This window comes from Leucopleurus acutus (assembly GCF_964270905.1).
Source record: "Leucopleurus acutus genome assembly, chromosome: 2".
NCBI lineage: Eukaryota > Metazoa > Chordata > Mammalia > Artiodactyla > Delphinidae > Leucopleurus > Leucopleurus acutus.
This window is the reverse complement of record NC_139143.1, coordinates 169548836-169574505: the sequence shown is the minus strand read 5'-3', so window position 1 is coordinate 169574505 and position 25670 is coordinate 169548836. Positions and strand designations below refer to the sequence as shown.

The 25670-nt window shown below is 49.2% G+C and overlaps 1 long non-coding RNA gene across 2 annotated transcripts; it reads right to left on the bottom strand.

Annotated features, from left to right (window-relative positions):
* Window positions 1-16730: 16730 nt before the first annotated feature.
* LOC309975885 lies at window positions 16731-22529 on the bottom strand. 2 transcript variants are annotated; one of them, XR_014326973.1, is made up of 3 exons: window positions 22455-22529; window positions 20155-20249; window positions 16731-17323 (listed from the first exon to the last, which is right to left on the bottom strand). It is a non-coding gene; the product is annotated as an uncharacterized lncRNA (long non-coding RNA). The 2 variants fall into 2 exon arrangements; XR_014326974.1 differs by lacking the exon at window positions 16731-17323 and adding an exon at window positions 19302-19375.
* Window positions 22530-25670: the final 3141 nt, after the last annotated feature.

Here is a 25670-nt window from a genome sequence, read left to right as displayed (position 1 = left end):
AGGACAAAGTGGTAAAATGCTGATGAAAAGCTTAGACCAGTGATGTCTCAGCAGAGTCTCAGGAAATGGCAGCAAATGTCCTGGGGTGGAGGTGGGTGGACGGACACCCTGCCTGCCCCACCTGTCAGGATGCCGGCGCTGCACCCGACATCTCATGCACATCTCACTGTGTCCTCACAGCCAGCCCTGGCAAGGTGGGGGGTGTTACCACCCCAGTTCAAAGAAGGAGAAATTGAGGCTCAGGGGAATCCCAGGATGGGAAGGACCTTAGAGAAGTGCCCTCCAGGCCCACACCCATTTCACAGAGGGGGAAACTGAGGTTCAGGTAGGTTATTGATCTACCTGTTATACTTCAGAACCCTAGAGTGGGAGGGCCCAAAGAGACCTGGCTCTGGCCAAAACCCATTTCACAGAGGGGGAAACTAAGGTTCAGGTAGGTTATTGATCTACCTGTTATACTTCAGAATCCTAGAGTGGGAGGGCCCAAAGAGACCTGGCTCTGGCCAAAACCCATTTCACAGAGGAAGAAACTGAGGCCCAGAGAAGGGCAATGGCTTGCTGGGAGAGAGCTGTCCTAATGAAACAAATGTATTATCTCAGGCAAAGCCCTGATGTGGTGCCGGCACATACCTGAGGGCCCATAAACGGGTTTTCCCTCTGCTTCCCTGGCCCCTCCAAGGTCACTGTCACTGGTTCCAGCTGGTGAGCATCCTTTGGGCGCCATCAGGACGTCACTGAAATGTGGATGGATGATGTGGGCAGTCAGTGACCCCATCCCTCTGAGCCCCCTGTCCACCCAGGCTGTGATCCGAGCCTCTGGCTGAAGTACACCTGGGTGATCCTCCACGGGCTCCTAATCGCCCAGGTGTCTCTCGAGGCCTCTGGGGGCAGAAGTTGGGGCTGGACCCCCTGTTGCACACGGAACCCAGATCCCAGGGAGGGGCAAGAGTAGGCCTCAGGGAGGGATGCCGGGCCAGGAGCAAGGAGGGCTTCTGCTCCCAGGCTGCCCAGGGAACTGGGATCCCACTGTCACTGGGAATCTGGAGACGGGAACAGGGAGGCAAGGGACCTGGGAGCCAGGTCACAAGGGCCAGGTTGGAGGAACGGTGGGAAGCAGGAGTGTTGAGGAAGGACTTCAAGGACCTGCCCCAGGTGGCCCCCTGGGACCGGCCGGGATGCAGGGAGGACTCGGAGAAGTTCACTGGCACCGAGGTCCTTTGGAGTTTTGAAGGCATCTCCCTGTCCACGCTCTGCTCAGCAGGCCCTCTGCTCCCCGAGAATGCTCAGAGGACACCCATCTCCCTTATCCCTCAGTGCCTTGAAGAAGGAGCTTGTGGAAATGCTGCTGCTGCTGGAGATGGGCTGGGAGACAGATGACATCCTCTGGCCGGCCTCAGGGAGGGTGTGGCTTTCTGGGATTGGGGAGGGGTCTAGAGTGCACCACTTATGACCACCCAGACCAGCCCTCCTCCCCGCATTTTTCAGAGGGGAAACTGAGGCCCAAAATGGAGAAGTGTTTTCTCAAGGTCCCGCCGCAATTTAGAGACAAGATGTCTCTTCCTCTCACTTCCTCTCTACCCTTTTCCTTCTGCCCATGTCTTTTTTCTTGCTGTCTTAAATCTGTGTCTTGCCCCGAGTCACACAGGGGACTGTGTTGTATGTGATCACAGGCCTTGAGGGTCGGCCCACCTGAGTTCAATTCCCAGCCCCCCCACCTCCGGCCCTGTCATCTGACAGGGGTCTCTGAGTGTCTTGGAGGCTTATATCCTCTCTGGGAAACAGGGATAATCCAAGAGGCTGCCTGATAAGATTCTGGGGAGAATCAAACGAGGTAACATGTAGAAAGGGCTTAGCCCTGCGGCTGCCCTACCTTGTGGAGAGAGATGGGGAAAGGGAAGAGACAGACAGATGAACCATCGGAACAGAGCCAGAACCGGGCCTCCTGAGCCCCCTTCCTCGGCTGCCATGATGATGGAGTGATGATAAGGGACCCGCTGTGTGCTGGATCCTAGGTTGTGTTTAAAGGACAAGTGAAGGTGACTGGGGGGTCTTTTGGCCAAAAGAGAGCACAGGTTGCTCTAGTGATCGTATATCAGTGTCCGAGTTTTTGCAAGACCGCTGTGGAGAGGGGGAAGCAGCATTCTGCCTTCTGTGAAGCCTGACCTGCCTTTTGACTGGGAACAATTCCCTCTGTGACACGAGCGTGAGGACAGTCCTCCACCAGCCACTGTGAAGCCTGGCCCAGGGACAGCAGCCCATCCACTGTTGGCATTTCCTGATGGAGCAATGGGATGAAGAGTGAGGGGTGTGGGCGGGGCCTGTTTTGTCTCAGGTGGTCAAGGAACTCCTCTCCAAGGAGGTGACATTGAGCTGAGATGGTCATAAAATCTCAGGGCTTTCTTCCACGTATTAACATGTCCATCCCTCGTCTGATACTATCCTGAATTCTTAGAGACCGAGCACAGGATTTACCCCAGGACTCCCTCACTCTGTACCTTACTTAATCGAAAAATGTATTAAAGAGAAAAAATGTGAGTAAACTATGCCAGCAACTCCCTTATATCGAACGCCATATACTTAGTTTACTACTGTGTGACAAAATTTCCAATTAGTGGGGCTGTCAGTGAGGGCACTCTGGGAGGGATCACCTTTGCTCCCCAGGTTTTGTCTTCATAGGTGGTACTGGAATTGAGTCACCTTCCCAAGGATGGGCTCATAAATGTCTTAATAGCTGACAAATAGAAGGTTTATTTTATTAGAACATTCTGTTGCCCCATTGTCTATACAACAGGAAGGAGAGGAACCTCCTTTCTCTCTTCATGACAGAGTCAAGAGAGTCATGTTAGCAAGATACCAAGATACCTCGTGGGAAAATCTTTTGAGAATCTTGGTTCCTAATGTGAGAGTGTATGTAAATAAAGAGATGTCAGAAATCTATCAGCCATCTTTGGTCAAATAGCTAAAAAGTTTGCAAAGAGCATTGCAGCTTAACAGACATCCCCAAGTTCCTTAGCCCAAGTAGTATTAGATGACAGGATTGCCTTAGATTTTCTCCTGGCCAGATAAGAAGGTATCTGTGCTATTGCTCATACTACTTGTTGCACTTACATCAATAACTCTGGAGATGTTGAGATACACCCAGAAAGCATTTCCCAAAAGTCAAGTTGGTTACAAGATGTAAGAAAAACTGACCCTTTAAATGACTGACTTAGTTGGCACCTTTCATGAGTAAGCACTGCTTTTGCTCTGTTTTACAGATGATTATTATTTTCATAATATGTGTTATCATTCTTTTCCTTACCATCAGGCTATTCATGACACGTATCACAGCCTGCTTTCAGTCTACTGCTAAAAGCACGCATGCAATGTTTGTGTTAACTGGATAGGATTGATAATGTGTATAGCCTATAGAATGCTTCCCTGACAATGTATATCACTGTGTTTGTCCACTACTTACAATTAATTACCCCTAAACAAGGATAACTAGGCAAATCTATTACTATTTAAAAAAAAAAGGAAGAAAGAAAGAGAGAGAGAGGAAGGAAGAAAGCTAGAAAGAAGTAGCCATAATACACAGCACCGAGGGACAGATGGAGCAGGGCAGCCACAACTATCCTAACATCAAGGGACAAATAGTTTAATTATCAATGCTTTCTATCAAAAGATTTATGACCAAAGGGGGGAAATGATGAAAGAAATTTTCACGTATTGATGTATGGGGAATCATTCTGGCTTATACATGAGTTAACTTGAAGTTTATGCTAACTAGAATAGCCTATTTGTGGCCTAAAACATATATTATATATCTGCTTTAATTATTAAAGAAAATGGCACACTGACCAGAAGTAAAGAATATCTATATTAAAACTAAAGATTCAATGCCTTCTTTCCTGGAAAACCAAAGCTGGTACTCCTTCCATGATAAGATTCCCTTCCCAGGTGCCAAGGCCATACTGACTCGCTGTGTATGTGCTGACCTGCTTTTTTTTGAAACCTTCAAGGAATGTATCCCTGACTCGTTTGATGTTCTTTGTTCTGAGAGGAAACCATGCTTCTCCAGAGCAGTTCCTCAGCATTATCTGAGAGACTGTCTTCTGGTCTAGAGTCCTCATGTTGGCTCAAATAAAACTCTTTTCTATTCCTATTAAAAAAAAAAAAAAAAAAGAATCTCAGGGCTGACCCTCCAGCTCAGGATCACCCGCTGGCATCCTCCCAAAGTCGGGGGGGGGGGGGTAACATGTTCAGGTGACAGGAACACAGCAGGGGGAACACGATGCTGGTCCTCAGGCCCAGAGCTGAGGAACCGTCAGGAGTGGTGGGGATGGAGTCCTGGCAGAGAGACTAAGTGAGGCCCATCGTGGGGGCAGAAGCCACCCAGCTCCAGCGACTGTCCAGGCCATACCCGGGGTGGTCAGACCTCCTGATTTTTCAGGAGAAAAGGAAATCAGATTTTTATGTGTGCTACCCCAATTCTTAAACATTGGGCCTCCACCTCCACCCCCTCCCCTCTCTCCCACCTTCCTTCCTTCCCTTCCATGCAAAATGTTTATTTTCAGAAATCTTACCAAGCCTCTGATATTTACACTTTGGAATGAGAATATTTTCTATTTCTCTTTCTCAGAGTGAGGCTGCTGAGTGAGATTTTCCTGGAGGTCATGCCTGCCCTTCTGGAAGTGAAGTGCTTTTTTGAGCCACTTACAACCACTAACATTTATTGAGCACCTACTGTGTACCAGGCCTTTTCTCATGAGAATCAATTTAATCCATTAAAGAGTTCTGTTAAGTTGGTTCATCTGTGTGTTCCTGATGAAAATCAGAGGCTTGGAGCAGTTCAGAAACAAGTTTGTGGTCACACAGCAAGTAAAGGGTGCAGCAGGGACAAAAACTCACATCTCTGATCCAAAGTCTGTTTTTGCCCATGTACCTGTGGTTATCAACTGGGGGGTACTTTGACCCTCAGGGAACATTTAGCAATTTATGGAGATATTTTCAATTGTCCTGACTCAAGGGGTACTACTGGCATCTAGGGTACAGAGGCCAGGGATGCTACAAAACAGCCTATAATACATAGGGCACCGCCCCCCCCCAAGAAAGAATTATCTAGAAAAGCGACCTACCAAATGGGAGCTGCAGCTGCTTGGCCACGCCTCCGCCACTGTGGATACAGAGGATGGGCTGTGTGGACCAGTGCTCAGGAAGTTCCTTTCACACATTTGTTCTCCACTCTGCAGCAAAGGTGTGTGGAGCCCCCTGCCTGAGCTGGAACTCCAGGGAGGCCACTTCCCATCTCTGTGCCTTTGGGCAAAGTGCCCCACCTCTTCGTGCCTCAGTCCCTCATTTGCAAAATGAGACATGAGGGAGGTGACTTGCAGGAAGCTCGAGGCACCAGGCCTGGGAGGAGGGAGCACATCCAGGTTAGTTATCATCGGCCTTAAGAAGGGCTCTGAGCCCCAGCATGTCCTCCTCCAGTCAGGAGTCTCACTGAGCAGATGTGAAATATTCACCCCTCTGGGAACTGGGGGTCTCCTTTGGAAATGCCTCCTCCCAGACAACACTCCAGAGAATTCCCCACCTCGACCCATTCACAGCTGCCTCAGGTTGGGGCACAGCCATCCACAGAGCAGGGGAAAGGGAAGGAAGGGAAACTCACGGTCCCACTGTACTGATGGAGATGACGGTTCTGAATGGGCGGATGTCCAGCCACACACCCATCGCACCCGCCGATGGAAGCCTCGGGCAGGTGGGCTCAGGGGCCCAGTGTCCTCCTCACTGCAGGGCTCGCTCTGGCCCCCCCCCACCAGGCCTAGTGGAGTCATCAAATAAATCCAACATTAAGAAAAGGGGGGCAGGGGTGGGGGATTCAGCAGACACTTTCCTGAAACTCAGTGATAATAAAGGAGAAAAATGGACTGGCTTGCTCCAGATAACCACCGCAAGAGAAGTCGTTTCTCTGTCCTGAGCAAGGATGCCAGTAGCAGAGTCAGCTGCTCAGGTAATTCAACAGCCTCAGATTAACAGACTCCTTGGGAGCCGTCTGCACACGTCTCTGTTGGGTTTCTCAGGACACCTCTATTTAGATTTCATCAGGTCTGTTTTTCTCTGTCATCCCTGAGCAGGGAGGCAGGTACTACACTGGGTGGCACAATTGAATATTGATTTGCCAACGGTGACCCAGAGGAAAACATTGCATTCAAGTGAACCAATTGTTTACAACTGCCTGAGCTCCCCCACCAGGACCTTGGTTTCCCCCATGAGTCGTTGAGCTGTTAGTGTCACATCAGGCAAATGAGAGCCCAGTTTTGTGCTCATAGGGAATAAATGCCTCAGTTTCCTCATCTGTAAAATGGAAATAAAGACATGAGCTGAAGGACTCTCTCACTTTATCCCTCGAAATCTTTTAAAATGAACGTATGTTGGTGTACTTGTTTTTGTACTAAGAAAAGAAAACAAAGGACCATTGCCCAGAGCTGCCTGTGCCTCAGCAGCTGCCCTGCTCTATGGCCAGCCCCTCCGTGCCCAGCCTGTGGCTCTGCTTGTGATTCCATCCCTAAACCTGGACCCTGCATCCAGGGCCTGCTGCATCCTGAACCCACTGTGATGCAGACTGTCCGTGGACCCCACTTTCCTGTGCTCAGTCTGATGAGACAACCCTGCTGTTTTGTCTGGAGCCTCCAGAGCTGACTACACTCTGAGCTGCAAATGGCTGGTGTCTGGGCCTTTCCCTGGGCATCTCCTGCCTCAGTGTCCTTGATGGCCAGAGTTCAGGCCTGTCCCATTCTGCTGGAAAAAAAAAAAAAAAAAAGATGGATGATGTACGGAAGAGGCAAGTATAAGGGACAAAGTGTGTCAACATGAAGGCCCTTCTGCCTTAGAACAAAGCTGTTTCCAGGAGAAAAAAAGAAACAGAGCAAAGGAGGTAACAGCCATGAGTGAAGGACCCAAACTTTGAAAATATTGAATACAGTAGTCCCCCCTTAACCACAGGGGATACATTCCAAGACCCCCAGTGGATACCTAAAACTGTGGATAAAACCAAACCCTATATATACTATGCTTTTCCTAGACACACATACCTATGATAAAGTTTAATTTATAAATTAGGCACAGTAAGAGATTAACAACAATAACTAACATTAAAGTAGAACAATTATAACAATATACTGTAATAAAAGTTATGTGAATGTGGTGTCTCTTTTTCTCTCAAAATATCTTATTGTACAAGTTTAATGCCTTTTCCATCTTAACTAAGCAGTTATCATGCACTGTGGCCATAATTTTTGCAGTTTGAGGTGCAACAGCAAAACTAGCAAGCATTTCTTTTTTCTTCTTCACAATTTCATGGATAGAAAATTCATTCTTGCCATGGATTTAGCAACCTCAGCATACAATTTTTTTTTTTTATTAAGTCAAGAACTTTTACCTTTTCGCTTAAAGAAGGCAATTTATGGCTTCTCTCTGGCACATCCAAATTGTCAGCCTCACTACTCTTGTGCTTTGGGGCCATTATTAAGTAAAACAGGGGCTACTTGAACACCAGCACTGAAATATTGCCACAGCTTATCTGGTAACTGAGATGGCTGCTAATTGACGAACCCACAGGATATGCTGGACAAAGGGACGATTCACATCCTGGGTGGACCAGAGCAGGGTGGCTCAAGATTTCATCATGCTACTCAGAGCAGCATACAATTTAAAACTTATGAATTGTTTACTTCTAAAATTTTCCATTTAATATTTCTGGACTGCACTTGTCCTCGGGTAACTGAAATTATGGAAAGTGAAACCACAGATAAGGGGTGACTCTTATAAAACTAACCATATCAGTGTGCCCTGCCATGATTGGCTAAGTAGAGAAGAGGGCAATAACTCATGAGCAACATCCCTTGCCTCCTTCTTATCAGCTCCAGCAGCTTTTGTTTCATTCTAAGAAAAAGAACAGGAGGCAGGGAGCTTCGGAATCTTCTCCCCCTTCACTGGACGAAGCCTAACTTCCAGCTCAGCCTGGGCTTCACTCCCATCACTGAGACTCTTTTCCACCGCAGGCACACTGACCTTCTTTTGGCATCTCTTACTGGCCAGGCTCCTTCCTACCTCAGGGCCTTTACATGTGCTGCTCCCTCTGCCATAAACATCTCCTGAGGGGAGGGGTAGGAATACAAGCTACAGATAGGGAAGGAGCAGAAGAAATGAGACCACATCCCAAGACCAGGGACATGGCATGTGCCTAAGACTGAGGCAAATTTCCCCCTGTCCCTGCCCCCCACCACCAAGCTAATAAGCTTTCAGTAACAGATAATGGCATAGTATTATTGAGAGAGGGACAGCAGGGGAACAAAAGCAGGCAAAAAGACCAACTCTGAATCACAGGACAAAGGAAAAACCTGAAGCTGAGGGTTGAACAGACTTTGTAGTGGCAAAACAACCCCACACAAGGTATTGCTACAAGATTTTAAAGTTACGCACTGAGGGTAAACAGAGCAAAACTTTGGCCTTACTCTTAACTAGATTAACTCAAGTCTTCTCACCAAAGGCCTAACAGAGGTAAGATGTGCCCATTTCCAGGCATTAAGGATATTTACCTCAGACTCTAATGCCTTACCAAGATGTCTGGCTTTCAACCAAAAATTATGAAGCATACAAAAATCAAGAAAAAAAAAACACAGTCTGAAGAAACAAAGTAATAAGATACAGATGTTGGAAGTTTACGACATGAAATTCAAAATAACTATTATTTATTAATTATTTTTTAATATTTTAAAGGCTCTAGTAGAAAAAGTTGACAATATGTAAGATCAGATGGATAATTTCAGCAGAGATATAGAAACTATAAAAAAAAGAATGGAAATGCTAGAAATAAAAAACACAAGAACAGAGATAAAGAATGACTTTAAAGGAATCATTAGTAGACTCAATACGGCCAAAGAAAGAATCAGTAAATTTAAAGGTAAGTCAGTAGAAATTGCCCAATAGAAACTCAAAAAGGAAAAATAGTGAGGAAAAAAAAAGTAGAACAGAACAACCAAGATCTGTAAGACAATATCAAACAACCTGGCATATGCATAATTGGAATTCCAGAGCTAATAAAAGCTTCATCAAAGCGGGTAGGAAAGTTTGTTGCATCTGCCTGCCCTAGGCCCTTCCCATGCTTAGTGCAGTACAGTACAATCAGGATAAAAAGTCTCAACTCCCATCTGCTCCCTCAAGAAGGAAAAAAAAGAATGGAACATGCATCCAACATTCTGGCTTTTCAGGGCACTGCACAGGGGACTGGTTTATGTCTTGCCTGACTTGGAGCACTGACAGGAATAGTGGCATAGCTTAGATGTCAGGATGGGGGTCACTGAGAACAAAGGTGAGTGCCACTGCACATACAGCACCAAGGAGACTCCAGTACCATATATAAACACCAGAGGGGAACAAGATGTTATGAGTTCCTAATAAGAAAAAGGGGCAAGCCTATTTAACTAGAATATTACAGACACAAGCCCAAAAATACATCTCCAGAAAAAGTTTGAGAAGTATTCACAATCCCTAGTCAAGTTGATGGGTGAAAGTCTTCCTCTGTGTGAAGCCAGTCCATAAAGACTTAAGAGGTAGCTGTTTATTCAAATGTCCAAATCCCAGCGAAAGATCACAAAGTATACAAAGAAACAGAGAAATATGACCCATTCAAGGGAACAAAATAAATCTCCTGAGACTGGCTCTGAAGAAATGGAGATCTATGAATTACTGGAAAAGAATTAACCATTTTAGGGATGTTCAGTGAGCTAAAAGAGAACAAAAATAGACAACTAAGAAAAATCAGAAAAATGATGCATGAACAAAACAAGACTAGCAACAAAGAGAGTCTGGAGTTGAAGAATACCATAACTGAACTGAAAATTTCACTAAAGGGGTACAGCAGCAAACTTGATGAAGCAGAATAAAGAATCAGCAAACTTAGGGACAGATCATTTTCAGACATTTTCAGGTCAGAGGATCAAAAAGAAAAAAGAATGAAGAAAAGTGAAGAGAGCCTAAGAGATTTATGGAACATTGTTGGGAGTCCCAAAAGAAGAGAGAGAAAGAGGGCAGAGAGTTTATTTGAAGAAATAATGGTCAAAAACATTTCAAACTTGAGAAAGAAATGCAAGAATCTCAACAAACTCCAATTAGGATAAACCCAAAGGAACACAAACAGAGACACATAATAATTAAACTGTTAAACTTCATAATGAGAAAATCTTGAAAGCAGAAAGAGAAAAATGAATTGTCATGTACATGGAAGATTTTATAAGATTATCATCAGATTTCTTTGCAGAAACCTGGCAGGCCAGAGGGATTGAGATGATATATTCAAAGAATTGAATAAAAAACTACCAAACAAGAATACTATATTTGGCAAAAATAAAGGTGAAATTAAGACTTTCCCAGATAAACAAAAGTTAAGGGAGTGCATCAGCACTAGAAATTCCCTATAGGAAATGCTAAAGGGAGTCCTTCAAGTTGAACAATTATACACCAACAAATTTGATAATCCAAAATAAATGGATAAATTTCTAGAAACATACAACCTATCAAGACTGAATTATGAATAGATGTTTTTCCAAAGAGGAAATGCAGATGGCCAATAGGCACATGAAAAGATGTTATAAGCAAAAGCTTACAAGCTTTTGCACAGCAAAGGAAACCATGAATAAAACAAAAAGAGAACTTACAGATTGGGAGAAAATATTTGCAAATAATGTGACCGACAAGGGCTTAATTTCCAAAATATACAAACAGCTCACACAACTCACTAACAAAAAAACAAACAAAAAAAAAAACAATCAAAAAATGGGCAGAAGATCAAAATAGACATTTCTCCAAAGAAGACATACAGATGGCCAACAGGCACATGAAAAGATGCTCCATGTTGCTAATTATTAGAGAAATGCAAATCAAAACAACAATGAGGCATCACCTCACACGGGTCAGAAAGGCCATCATTAAAAAGTCTACAAATAATAAATGCTGGAGAGGGTGTGGAAGAAAGGGAGCCCTTCTGCACTGTTGGTGGGAATGTAAATTGGTGCAACCACTATGGAAAACAGTATGGAAGTTTCTCAAAAAATTAAAATTGAGTTACCATACGATCCAGCAATCCCACTACTGAACATATATCTGGAAAAGACAAGAGCTCTAATTTGAAAAGACACATGCATCCCAATGTTCGTAGTGGCACTATTTACAAGAGCCATGGAAGCAACTTAAGTGTCCAACAACAGATGAATGGATACAGAAGACCTGGTACCTATATACAATGGAATACTACTGAACCATAAAAAAGAATGCAATTTTGCCATTTACAACAACATGGATGGGCCTAGAGATTATCATACTAAGCAAAGTAAGTCCAAGAAAGACAAATACCATATGATATCAGTTACCTGTGGAATCTAAAATAGTTTGGAGGAGGTAGGAACGGGGTTTAATGTATAGAGTTTCAGTTTTGAAACTGAAAACTGAATTTTGAAAATTCAGTAAATTTTATGTTACATTTTTGACCATAATTTTAAAATTAAGTAAATAAGATGAAGGAGAAATAAAGACTCTCTCAGACAAACAAAAACTGAGACAATGCCACTGGCATTTTATGTTCAGTATATTTTACCAAAATGCTTTAAAATTTTTTTAAAAACCTACCCTCAATCAATGTACTACACTGTATTGATAAATTAGAAAAAATATCATATGATCATCTCAATAGATGCAGGGGAAAAAAAAAAACTTGACAAATTCTATGCAAACTAGAGAATAGAAGGGAACTTCCTGAAACATAAATGGCATCTACAAAAAACTTACAATTAACATTATACTCAAGGACAATGGACTGTTTTCCCCTAAGATCAGGAAAAAGGTACATCCCACTCCATTTCAGGCTGTTCCCAACATCCTCACCTCCACCTGTCTCAGCTGCACTCAAGGCTCATTGACCCAAACCCACTCTCCAAAAGGAAAAAAGAGTAGATAAAAGGAAAGAAATAACTGCAACCTGCCCTAGGGATTCACGAGCCCCCAGCATCAGAGGTGTAAGGTTCGCAAATCTGGTGGATGACCCTGGACTTGCTATCACAGGCTCTCTCTTTTATGGTAGCTTCAAAAGCCATCATGTTCACATAATTGCCCTGTTTTATTAAAAATTGGCCCTTTTGTGGAACAAGCCCAGTGATGGAGGAAGAGAACAGAGGAGGTATTGTTTCTCCCCTCACCCAATCACAGACCTTCCTAGCCTCCCCACCAGCCTGGAACACCAGAGGCACCTCTCCAGGCTCAGCTGCTGGTGGGATATTCGGACGATGCTGACGAATTTGCAGAGCTGTCCCTGATGACAGCTGGCCAGGCACATTCTGGAAGAGCTGCCTCTGTGAGCGGGTTTACAGAGTCTGTCTCCCTTTGAACACGGATCTTATTCATCTTTGCTCCTCCACAGTGCCAAGCACAGTGCCCAGGACTTAATCAGAGCTTGAGAAAATGCTGGTTGAATCAAACGGAACTTGAAACAGAAATCGAACACACTTTTAAGGTTGCATCGGAGCACGACAAGAAAATGTTTGAAAATCAAAATCCTTCTCTGTCCCTCCCTGGAGAGCACAACACTTCAAGGAAGCCTTTGGCAAATCCTTTTGTAAAGTGCAAAGTGTAGAATTCCTTTGTATGGTAAATACCCCTCACTTGTGACACTGTGAATTTATATATGTATGCATATGTATATATGTGTGTGATATTAATTTTAATGTTAAATATAGAATAACGATGGATAGATATTAATATTAAATAGTTAAATATTAAAGTCTACAGAGACAAATGAAGCTTCTCTCTGATCATTTCTCCAGCCCCACTCCTCCAGGGATTTTATTTAGGAATTGCTCAGATTAGAAATAATTCCTCCTCTCAGGATCAGATTAAATTTGTTAATTTATTTGTTAATCGTGAGAAAATTCAGGAAATCTGGCCCAAAGAGCTTTTCTGTCCCTCTATTCCATAGGAAAAACAGTGTCCAGAAAATGTAGCTATGCTCCACTGTCCCCACCCTCAGTCTGCAGTGGGGAGTTACCATCTATCTGATCGCTCTGAAGCCCAGAATTGCTCACATTACTAGATTTTGGGGTGGGGGGAATGGGTAACTGGATGGGTGGGTGGGCAGTGAACTTCAACTGAGTCTCTACCAGCAAGTTAGGACCACTCCCCAAAGTGGGGTTCTAGCCTCAGTGTAGCTCAGATCTCTCATCTCATTCAGGACACTGAATTTTTCTATCCTTGATAGAAATGTTAAGAAGCAGGAAGACTCTCAGAACTCTACAGAACTTGGCATGAGAATGATCTCTATGGTCTCTGGCAGTTTTAAAACATGTCTGCGGGCTTCCCTGGTGGCGCAGTGGTTGAGAGTCCGCCAGCCGATGCAGGGGACGCGGGTTCGTGCCCCGGTCCGGGAAGATCCCACATGCCACGGAGCGGCTGGGCCCGTGAGCCATGGTCGCTGAGCCTGCGCGTCCGGAGCCTGTGCTCCGCAACAGGAGAGGCCACAACAGTGAGAGGCCAGCGCAAACAAACAAAAAAAACATGTCTGCAAATTCTCTGACATTCCTTCCATTAAGAGGTGAGTCCTATGTCCCTCCCCCTGGATCTAGGCTGAGCTTTGGTGACTGTTCAACCAGTAGACACAGGCTAACCATCCTCATTGCCTCTCTAGACCCCTGAAAAGGCTCATCAGGGATGTCGTCGGGCTCAAGGCCCAGGATCGTCGAAACCTGGTCCAGGTGCAGAAAAGGCCCTGGGTGCAGCCACTTGGGTACCACCCAGGAAGTACAGGTTCCCTTGGGGAGGACGAGTGGAAGAGAACAAGTGTAAAACCTCTTTTGAGGAATGTTACAGTAACATGAAGGTTGGCATGGGGTTTTGATGGAGAGATAATGACATGCCTACAAACTGATGGGAATGACCCCAGGCAGAAAGGAACTTTGATGACCCAGGAAGGGAGGTGTTGCTGGACTGATGTCCTTGAGCAGGTGAAAGGGGTGGACCCTTGTGCACAAGTGACCTTGAAGGAGCACAGAGAGCTCCTTTCAGAGTGCCAGACCTATGATGGATTTCCCCCAGGGTCTCCCAACATAGGAGCACATCTTTCCTTTGCCAAGATGCTGATTTTAACTGGAAAACCCAGGAGAACATCAATAATGCAGAGCCATGTGGAGCTGGGATCTGAGCTGAGAGGGGATTTGAAGAGCATCTAGTTAAGGCCCCTTGGATGTGAAGTCCAAGGCCAGCCAGTGACTTAGAGGCAGAGTCTGGCCCAGAACCCAATCTGCCAACTCTGAATCCAGCTCTTCTTCCTCGAAGATGAGATCCGCTTCCTGCCCAGCTCCCCCAGCCTTTCTCCTTCCCCTTAGATTCTTTGATTGTCTCTAGAGTAGGTCCTAAGCAGCAACCCCACCCCAGGAAGCCTTGAAAACTCTGCATCCACACCACACGGACCGCCTCCCAGGATCCGTCACACCCTCCCATTCTTTCTCCAATGCGTCTCCTATCGCCCACTCCCTCACCCCAGCCCTGTGTCCCTGTCCCAGTGACAGCCCTCGCGGGACCATCACCTTGCATCATTCTGGCCTCCTAGCCTCACCGCCACCTCCCCAGCCTTGGGAATGTGGCTTATCTCTGCATCCGCAGGGAGAGCCTGGGGCAAACGGGAAATTCCCGTACAAGTTGGGGCTTTGCGGCTCTATACAGGCTCTATATGTCCTGAAGCTGGTTCCAGAGTCCAAAGAGGTGCTCCGGGCAGAGGGTTCCTTGTCATACATGTTTGGGGAGAGCTGAAAACTACCTGGTTCTCTGCCACAGGGCCTCTCAGAGTTTTTAATGCAGCTGGTAACCAAGGAGGTGAAGCCCTGAGTCTGCCTGGCTGCCGACCCTCCACCACTCCGCAGGCTACTCAACCTCCAGGTGCCTCAGCTTCCTCCTCTGTAAAGTGGGGGAATCACAGAATCCACAGCACAGGGTTGTTGTGAGGATGGTATGAGTTCATCTACGTGTGAGCCGTGCCTGATGAAGAAGGTGCCTATGACACCTCCCACTGTTCCCACCTTTATCTCCATCCTCAGCACCATCCTTGGGGAAGGGTGATGGGCCCCTGCCTTGCTCCAGAAACCAGATCCCCACCTCGGACCCTTGCCTGATACCAGGATCCCCACAACTTGTGTCACAGCCTTGCTCCTCTGGGGCCCACTCTTCCCCTCTCACCCCCTTTCTCAGCTTCCCCAGAAGAAGATCTTGCCACAAGGATTTGAGGGTGAGTAGTTTATTGGGGAGGTGGTCCAGGTAAGCATCAGGACAACTGGGGAAGTGAGACAGGGAAGGGAAGGAAGCTGAAAACAGGTGTGTATGTAGCAGGTGACTGCTGCAGGTGGCAGGGCCTCAGTCCCGGCGGCAGGGCAATCTGGGAGGTGATGCAGAACATACCTCAGAGCTGCCCCACCAGAGGGGAGGGGTGAGGAAACAGTAGGGTTTACCTCCAGCTCCAGCCTTCTCTGGCTGAGGGCTGGTCCTGGACATCAACTCCTCGATGTTCCCAGGCCCATACAATGGATGGAGCAGCTCCTGTCTGCAAGGCGCACCTGCATACTACTCACTGATGGGACACCTGGCCTAGCCAATCCAATGATCTCCTACTTGTCACCAGATTCTGCAAATGTCAAGTTCAGCTTCTCATTCCCTATGCCTGGGGCTTCCCCCCAAACCCTTTCCTGCCTAACTTGTGAGAAAGTGTGTCATCCAGACCCTTGTTCTTCCACATCCGGTTCACCTCATGGTCCATCCACCTTCCTGCCCAGAGCATGCTCAGATGATCGACGATGGGACGGACAGGGCTGAAAGCCAGGGCTCCCCATCACCAGCCCCACCTGACTCAGCAAGTCATCTGGGCACCCAACCCAAGTAAAGCCTGCTTACTTATCTGAGCTCGTACTGTGTACCAGGAGTCATGCTGAGAGCCTCCTGCAGCCCCTTCCCTGTGACCCTCACAACCTCTTGTGAAGGAGGGTTCATCAGCTCTACCTTCTGACTGGGGAAACTGAGGACCTGAGAGGTTGTGTCACCGCTCCAAGGTCACCTTGTCCTTAAGACACCCTGAAAAGACTCCTGCGGGAGTAGCAAGGGGACCTCCACACATCCCCACCCTCCCACTGTCCCTGTCTGCGGGGATGTGGTTTTCAGTAACCCCCAGGTACAACCCGCACTGCAGTCCCTCTTCCTAAATCCTTCCTGGCTGTTGTTTGCCTGGAATCATCCTGTTGATTCCCACCGAGTAAATGTCAGAAATCATGCCCAGGAACCAGAGGCTGGGACACACGTGGCCGGCAGAAGCTGTGGGAAAGCCCAGCCTCGCTCCCAAGAGGGCCTTGTTTAACCACAGTCACCAGGGTGCTGCGTCTGCAGAAAGCCGACCTCACTTTGGACTTCGCCACGGTCACAAGAGACCTTGTTATCCAAACTGATCTGTGGGGGTCAAAAGGCTTTGGGTGAAGATCTCCGAGGTGGGACCGCTGGACTCAGGTGAAAATGCAAGGCCATCAGCTGTTTGGGTGAAACACAGCCGTCATGAAATTTTAATTAAATTCTTATTTGTGTTTAATAACTGAGCGCTGACTGCCCAGGCCTGACTCTGGAAGCGAAGGCAGGGCCCGCTTGCTCTGGTGGAACCCTGCAAACTTCACAGGTGCACGAGGGGTAAATACGAGCCTGCCCCCTCACCCATGGCCCCGAGTTGCCTCTCTTCTTGGGGAAGTCGGCTTTCCTGTCTTCTGCTCTGGTCGTCCTGGCAGAAGTGAGCAGGCTGGAGGAGGAGATGGGGGCAAGTCGCCACAGAAGAGCGCTTGGGGGAGGCGGGAGAGTTGGGGGAACTGGGGAAAGACCATGGAGGTCAGGGCTCAGCAGAACAAGGTATGAATCCTGAGTCTACAACTCACAGACCAGGAGATCTTAGCAGGTGACTTTGCCTCTTAGAGTCTCAGTTTCCCCAACTGTAAAACAGCCACTGTTAACTCCCATCTGGGTAGAAAGGCCAATTATTTTTTCCTTGCACGTCTCTCCTTGTCAGCCCACAAGTCCGGTAAGGTTCTTCTCCAACCCCTACTGTTGAACAGGCCTGGAGGGTACACTCGTCCAGGTTGGAAAAATCAGATCCCTTCTCCTCTGTTTGCAACGTGGGGATCAAGTCAAACAGCTTTGGAGAACCAATCACATCAGCCCGAGGGTCTGCTCATTATTTGGGTGTGGTCATGCTTGGTCATGAGAGAGCAGAGAGGCCGGTCTGCAAAGGAGATGAAGAAGATGGGCAAAGGGAAATACAGATGAGTCATTCTGCAGACCCAGTGAGGGAGAAAGGCAGAGAGAGGCATGGAGAGTCAGAGAGGGTCTCTGCCATGTGACTTTCAGCTCCCAGGTGCCCGGTGGGTTTCTACAGTGGGGATCTGAGGCATCCTTCATAGTCTCACCCTAAACCCTGTTTCTACTTGCACTTTTTTGCATGGGTTTGTGAACCAGCTAGGACTCATTTATGGCTCATGCAAAAAGAGAATTAACTTAATGTCTGGTGTAATGTAAAGCTTGCGGGGTTAGAGTCGAGTCGGGAATAACTCGATGGGGCCTCCAATGACGTCATAAGATCAGAATTCTTTCTATTTCTCCTCTACACGTTGTCTTCATTCTCAGGCTACACTCAAGATGGGAGGAATAGCTCTAGACTATGGACTTCCAGGTTCAAGTTCAGTGGGAAGAGCAAGAGTAGCCTCAGTAAAAGTCTCCTTGTAAAACAATGGCTCTTGTTTGGTCACAGGCCCATCCCTGAGCCAATTACTGTAGCCAGAGGAATGGTCTGAATGGATTGGTTTAAACCTAGGTCACGTTAACTGCTGCCAGGAGGTGGTACATGTCAGCAGTCTCAGTTACTGGTGAAACTAGTTCTTTCCTTTTCCTTTCTTTTCTTTTCAAGCTGTACTGTCAGTGGCACTATACCAGAAGGTAATGATATTACATGCAGGCACAGTGTATCAGAAACATCTGGGTTCTGATTCTGGCTCCAACATTTAATAGTCTGGAAATATTGGCAGATGGCTTAGCCTCTCTGAGCATGACTTCTCTAAACCAGAGTTAACACCACCAATATCATTGGGTTGCTGCAAAAATTAAGGACATTAGCATATGCAATGTATATAGCTCAATGCCTAGCACACAATAGGTACCTGATGGATATTAGTTATTTTCTCCAACGATTTAGAAATGCTGTGTTCCAAAAGTTTTTCGGAACTCAGAACATACTGTTTCACTAAACTCTGCTATAGACTATGGTTGGTCAAAACAAAAGCTCTGATAGCTTCTACTACTTATAACTATGAATAACAATGTTTCTTTGGAAAAATGTAGTCCAGACACCAGGCACAAGCAACACATCCTGCCTTCCTTAAGCCATTCCCAAGGAAGAAAATGTATTTGGGGCAGTACTCACAGCAGAGAGGGCAAAGCACAGTGGGACCAAGCTCCACAGACATAGGGAGTCAGGGCTGATGGAAAGCATGAATGCTTCAGATTCTTTTATTCATGGCCATTATAACAGTAATAATAATACCAATAATACCACTGGTTGGGGCTTACTGTGTACCAGGCTCTGTGTGTATCACCTCATTAATTCTCACAACCACCTTTTACAGTAAGGACTAATACTATCCCCATTTTACAGCTGAGGGAACTGAGACCCTGCGAAGGTAATAAATTTGCTCCATCTCACAGGTTTGAGTGACAGACTCCAGCCCCAGCCCCTGACCACTGCCCTCACTGCCCCTCCACTCCTGTGTGTCCATTTGTGCAGCTTTTAGGGCTCATTCTACAACCCCCCTGAGAGGGAAGGGCTGATCCCATCTACAGATGAGGAAACTGAGGCCCAGAGAGGGGAGAAAACTTGCCCAAAGTTGCACAGCAGGGAAGTGGGGATCTCTGTGTGCCTGATTCCACCTCTAGGGCTCCCTCCCCGGCTCCCCTCACTCCCAGCCCTCACAGAGGAAAGTGCAGAGATGAGACGGGTGGGGCGGGGGACTTCTCCCTGCAAGCAGCAGCCTGGGCAACTGAGGAGCCTGTTCATTTATTCCTCAGCTCATCCTGCCCTGACCACCAGGCCCTTCCTGACATCACACTTCCCTTCTCCCCCCAAGAGCATGCAGCTGGTACTTCCTTAATGTGCCCGCACTACTTATTACCTTCAAGAGGGACTCAATCCAGGAGGTAAACACAACAGACTTGCTTCTGATAATTGATGATCTCATGTCTCCCTTGGATGTAAATGGACCCCATAATAGTATGTCATTATCCTCTATCGGGGACAAAAAAAACCCCAAACATCACACCTACGCCTGGGTCACAGGTGCTGGTACCCACACAGGGGTGTCGGCATCACCCAGAGGAACAGGCTGAGGGTAAACAGCTAGAGCGTCCAGAGTCATCGGGTGGCTGACGGAAGCTCCTGGATGTACGACATGTGTGGCGTAGGCAGGGTGGCCACCTGCTGAAGCCGGCCTCAGCTCTACCTGGCCCACAAGGTGAGCAGAAGGGGCCTGGCCAAGTGCTGGCCGTCTCTCCAGGCCTCTTCCCCTGACGCCGCCTGAGCTGCTGGCTCCTGACCTGCCTCTGTTCTCCACACGGTCCAGCTTTAGTCCCTCTGCCTTGGCCATGGGATGTGGTGCCCCAGGCCTGGGCCTCAGTGTCCCCCTGGTCTTGCCAGCCTCAGCCCCATGCCCTGCCCCAGTGGGAACTGTCCTCTGGCCATGGTCCTATGCGATTCACCTCTATGGCCGGCCGCAGAGCTGGGCCCAATGCGGACTCCGCACCCATCCCCTCCCCCCGTAAGAGCCCGACAGCAAGGACGGGAGAGCCTGGGCTCCCCTGCAGGCTCCCTCTAGGAGGTGCCCAGGGTGAACACTCGGGTTAACGCACAGACTTGGGGTGCTTCTAGGTGTGCACCTGCTCCGCCACTTACTGTCTGTGTCATTCAGGCAAGTTACTAACCTCTCTGAATCCCAGCTCCCTCATCGTAAAATCCTTTTCCCTCTATAGACCTCAGTTTCCCCTCCATCAACTTCAAAAAAAGGGTACATGTCACTGGCTCGTCCCCGTCTGTGTTCTCGGCAGCGTGTGAGCTCCACAGCACAGGGCCGAGACTGTCTTGCTCACCACCGTGTCCTGGTGCCCTGCACACAGTAGGCCCTCAGTAAACACTTGTCACATCAATGCACGAGTGAGGAAGTATAGAAGCAGCTCGAGCCCGACCACTGGCAGACTCTGGAATTCACCATGCAACCCAGGCCGGGACCGCACCTGTCAGAGGGAGCCCGGGTCCTGGCCACCAGCTGAGATGGTCTGCTCTGCTCCAGCAGTGTTGTGGGACCCAGTGCTCACCACACACCTGCTGCCCACCCGCCTTTCCTGCCCACCACTGCGGCCCTTCCAGAGCCCCTACCTGCTGCTCTAGAGCCCCTTGTGTGCCTTCCATGGGGAAGGTTTCCTCTCTCCTCACTGCCAGCCTGGCCCACCTGACTCTATGTCACCGTTGTCCCCTGCACTCTTGCTACCCAGCCCTCTCCTGCCTCCCAGCAACCCCTGGCTCACTGGGTGTCCAGCAGGGCTCAGGCCACTCCTCTGTGGGCCCTGCCTGTCCAGCTGCCCTCTGAGCTGTGTAACAAAGGCCCATCTGTCTCTGAGCCCCAGGAGCAGGGATGTTGTGTTCAGCCAGAGCAGCCCAACGGGGCCCCTTCCACATCTGCATGGCCAGTGTGATCCTGGCAACCCCAAGAGGGGCCAGAGAAGCCAGGGAAGTTCACCTAGTGGGGGTGGAGGCTGGTGAGAGCAGGGGTGGGCTCAGCAAACCTCCAAGTGGGCCAGTTCTTGTGCACTTGGACGTGGGGCACGTCTCTGGGAGACACTCCTCGTTCCTCAGTTTTCTGGAGCTTGAGAATGGCCTCCTCACCCAGCACCAGGTGCCTCCACAGGCAAAGGGCTGAGACAGGGGCCATTACACGGAGGAGTTAAGGGTCTGAATGGCCAGTGGGAACCCAGCAGGACTCAGCTCCTCAGTCACCCCTGGGGCTGGTGACGACCCGAGGGTGAGGAGAACGTGTGTGTTTCCTCTCCTGTGAGATCGGGGGGGCCTGGACCACCTCCAGGTCTCCCCCTCCCCCAGGATGCCACGATTCTCCTCACTCCACCTGGGGTTCCTTTCCCCTCACAGGGCCCTTGGGGCAGCAGGGGGAGGGGCACGGCCCCCGAGGCCCCAGGGCCACACGTGGAGGGGCCAACGCCTGAACCAAGGCCGCCTGAGTCCCCTCCACAGTGCTCCCTGCCCCGTCCTCCGGGTGATCTCAGCCCCCACGGGCCAGGTGTCATGAACACAGTGCGTCCAATCCCGCAGAAGCCGAGCCTCAGAGAGGTTTTCACAGAGCTGGGAACCGACCCTGCTCTGAAGCCCATGTCCTCACTCAGACACTCTGGAACTGCCCCCTCATTTCCTGATTCTTGATCTTTTTTTTTTTGCGGTACGCGGGCCTCTCACTGTTGTGGCCTCTCCCGCTGCGGAGCGCAGGCTCCGGACGCGCAGGCTCAGCGGCCATGGCTCACGGGCCCAGCCGCTCCGCGGCATGTGGGATCTTCCCGGACCGGGGCACGAACCCGCGTCCCCTGCATCGGCAGGCGGACTCTCAACCACTGCGCCACCAGGGAAGCCCCCTGATTCTTGAACTTGATCTCCTCTATAGTAGGCACCTGGGGTTTCCTCCCCATCCCTGCCCCCATCTCTCTCCTCCTGCCATTTATGGACTCCTGATTTGAGGGATTTTTCCATTTTTTTGGTGAGGGGGAAGATCTGCCCCTCTCCATTCTCCTTCCGTGGGGCTGAGGTGGCCTCCACCCTCGTTTCCAGGGCTGGACCGTGTGACCCTGTCCTGGCCAATCAAAATTCTGCATTCCCCTAGCCCTGTAGGGCACTTATTCTGGTGAGAATAAGCAATGAATAAACAGATGAATATGTAGCTCAGTGTCAGATTAATGCTCTGAAGAGAAACAAAGCAAGGTAGGGGTAGAGAGCAATGAGAAAGGGACCTGAGCCAGGGATGGGGATGAGAAAGCACTTGATAGGGACCAGAAGAAAGTAAGGGAATGAGCCATGGTGGGAGAGCATTCCAGGCAGGGAGAAGAGTGAGTGCAAAGGCCCTGAGGCAGAAATATACCATTGACTGTAGAGGAGGAGGGGAGTAGAAGGAGAGCTCGGAGCAGTGGGTGGCAGGAGGCCATCCAGGGCCACTTACAGACTGTGAGTTTTACACTAAGCAAGATGGGAACCCAGCGAGGACTCATAAACAGTTACGAATTATAATCACAGTAATAATGGTAACCACCTATACATGATTACTGTAGGCCAGGCCCCTCTTCTGAGCCGGTCAAACGTGCATTCATGGAGTCCTCCCAACAGCCCAATGGGCAGGCACTATTATCTCCACAAGTTACAGATGAGAAGTCCAGGCTCAGAAAAGTTACATAAACCGCTTCAAGGTCACATGGTTAATAAGTGTCAGAAGCAGGACTGGATCCCAGGAAACCTAGTCTAGCTCTTTGTTGCTGCCTCCATTTAAAAGGTTGATTATCCCTACTTTACAGATGAAGAAAATGAGGCTCAGAAGTGATTTGAGGTTGAAAGGTGGCAGAGCTGAGATTTGAACCCCAGTCTGTGTGGTTCGGTGCCCAAGCCTGAACGGCTGAGCCTGGAATCTGGCTGGGACCCTGCTGCCTTCACCCACCCTGGGGGGACCCAGGCAAGGCAGCCCCTCCCCCTGGGTCTCTTGAGTCCCCTGTCACTGTGGCCTTGAGCTCCGCCCCAACCCACAGGACTTGGCTCCTGCACCAGCCTATCTCCTCCGCTCCTGACAAACCCCAAGACTGCCCCTGACCTGGGCCCTGGGCCCGGCATGTCTGTGCTCCACTGGGTGCCTCCTGGATCCGGCCCTGGGACACCAGCTGCTCTTGTTAAATCTTATTAATAGGTGTCTCACATGCTCCAGCAGTTGTCAGCCATGAGGTTCAAAGCACACAGCTAGCTCATCAAAGCTCCCCCGTGGGGAGGAGCAGCCTCTCCGAGGGGCTTGGGGACGGCCAGGCCAGGTCTCCCATCACCTCTGCCACCACCTCATCAAAGGGCGCAAAATGGCAGACTCTACCAACAGGGCAGCCACCCGGCAGGCTGAACCTACCCGAGCAGAGCAGGAGATCAATGACCAATGGTGCAGATGCCCCAGCTGAGCCCTCTCTCCACCCGTGGGGAGGGCCGGGCTGAGGCGGGAGGCGTGCAGATCCAAGTGGCCTGGTGGCAGCAGGAGGGCAGTTGTCACCGACGGGGGCTGGGTTGGCCTTGGTCAAGAGAGAGTGGAGTTTGCTGGTTCGGAGCCCTGGCGCTCCGTGCACGGGATGCTCTTATGATCATAGCAGATGCTGTGGCTGACCCGCCCGTGTCCCCTGGGCACTCGCCCTCACACACCAAGGAAGGCAGCTCCCTGAGGACACCCGCAACTCTGTGCCTCCTGTTTCCTGCACTAGACCACGTCCAATGACATTCGCTCACAAAAGAAAGTGTCCACTATGCGCCGGGAGCTGTCCCAGGCTTGGGGACGCAGCTTTGCGCAGGACAGGAAAAGGCCCGTCCTCATTGGAGATGACATTCGGTGGAGAGACGGACGTGAACAGACACAGCCATGTCCAGAGGCAGGTGGTGACACTCACTGAAGGAACACAAAGCAGGGTGGGGGGACAGAGGTGACAGCGTGCGGGTCAGAGGCCGATGTGGCCTCACCGTGCACAAAGCGAGGTGGGGACCAGGGCTTATCCTGCCTGAATCCCCGGCCACGCACAGAGCCGGGCACGGGCTGCCCTCGGCCAACGCCTGCTGACTGAGCGTCCAGAGGGATGGAGCCCCCTCCCTGGGCCCTTGTGTGGGGAACGGGCGGACAAGAGGGGTGGGTGGGGCTCATCTTTGTCCTCTGCCCCACTGAGATGTCTCCACACGACCACGTTCCTGGAGAACTGGGGCCCCTGCACCCTGGTTTCCCAGGATCTCCGGGATCATTTCAGCAGATGGGGCCCAGGAGGGAGGAGGCAGATGGGGGGAGGGGGGAGGAGAGAGCAGGACCCCTCCCCACCTTCCTTTCCCAGGCAAAGCCATCACCCCCCATAGGGGAGGAGAGTGGCTCAGAAACCCCCCACCCAGTGAGGGCAGAGCTGGGGTGGGGACTCAGGAAACACCACATCACATGGCCAAGAAAGTGACCCAGGACTTGATGTTCCCCTGGAGAACAGCTGCACACAGCCCCCTCCTCACCCTCCCTGCCCGGAATCTCCCCAGCACCCCATTTCCCTTGGAGTATGTGTTTCAAGCACATTGTTGATAAAGTGTGATTTATTTAAGGCTCTCTGATGGTTACTTCATGTCTCCAAAGCCTAATTTCTACTGGAAGATCAATTCCAAGAAAACACCCCGAGCCCATGGAAGTTAGACCCACTAACAAGCGCTAAGTGGCCAATCACCCACGGAGGGGCCCTTGACCAAGACCAGGAAGTGACAAAAACTCAGACTGGGCAGCTCTGCTGGGAGCTCTGGAGGGCCATTCACAACAGGGTTTTACAAGTCTTAATTATTTCTCCTCCAGGTACAATTAAACTTCATCTGAGTTCAGAAAGGATGATTAAAGAAACCCATCAGAGAGCAAATCAGTCCCGTGTGGTGAACGGAGGGGCCCCTCTCAGAACAGCCTCTAGTTCCCACAGTCACACACACACACACACACACAATTTGAGCATCGGGCATGTTCACAAGTGCAGGGGCAGTGAGGAGTGAGAGGACCGGAAATGCCACCTCAATACCACAATCCATCAGGAAAGGGGGCCAGGCGTGGATCTGAATCAGCAGAGACCATTTCTAGAGGCCAAGAGAGGGCTGGGGATGGGGGAGGGGACAGTGTCCTAATTATAATACATTAATAGGGATATTGTTTCCAAAAACTCTGATTTCTGGGAGTAGACAAGGGACCAGGGCCTCATCTGATGCCAGAATGCCCTTAAATATATATATATATATATATATATACAACATGGACTGCAGTATTGTCATCAGCTCTCAGCCACCGGGAACTTCTATGTGCCAGGCCCTGTATTATCTTATTCGAACCTTGCAATTGCCTAATGCAGTAAGTAATATTATTATCCCCATTTTGCATGTGAGAAAACTGTGGCTCACAGAGTTAAAGTCATAAAACTCCCAAGCTGCAAATCAAAGTCAGGTCTATCTGATGCCAAAGCAGAAGCACTTCACTTTACTATTATGCCTCCCTCTGTTTGCATACTCCCAAGATGGGGAGCTCACCACCTCTCAAGGTAGCCCATTCCCTCTCTGGACAGCTTGAAATGTTGGAAAGTCTTTCCTTTAGGCCACACTGAGGGCATCTACTTCTTCTTCCATATTTGAAGATAATGCTCTCATTCTCTAGAGATGTTTTACCCCTGGGTTCCACACCCCCACTCCTCAGCGCTCCTGGTGATTCTTCCTGAACGAGGGGACATGGGGTTGGTCATGG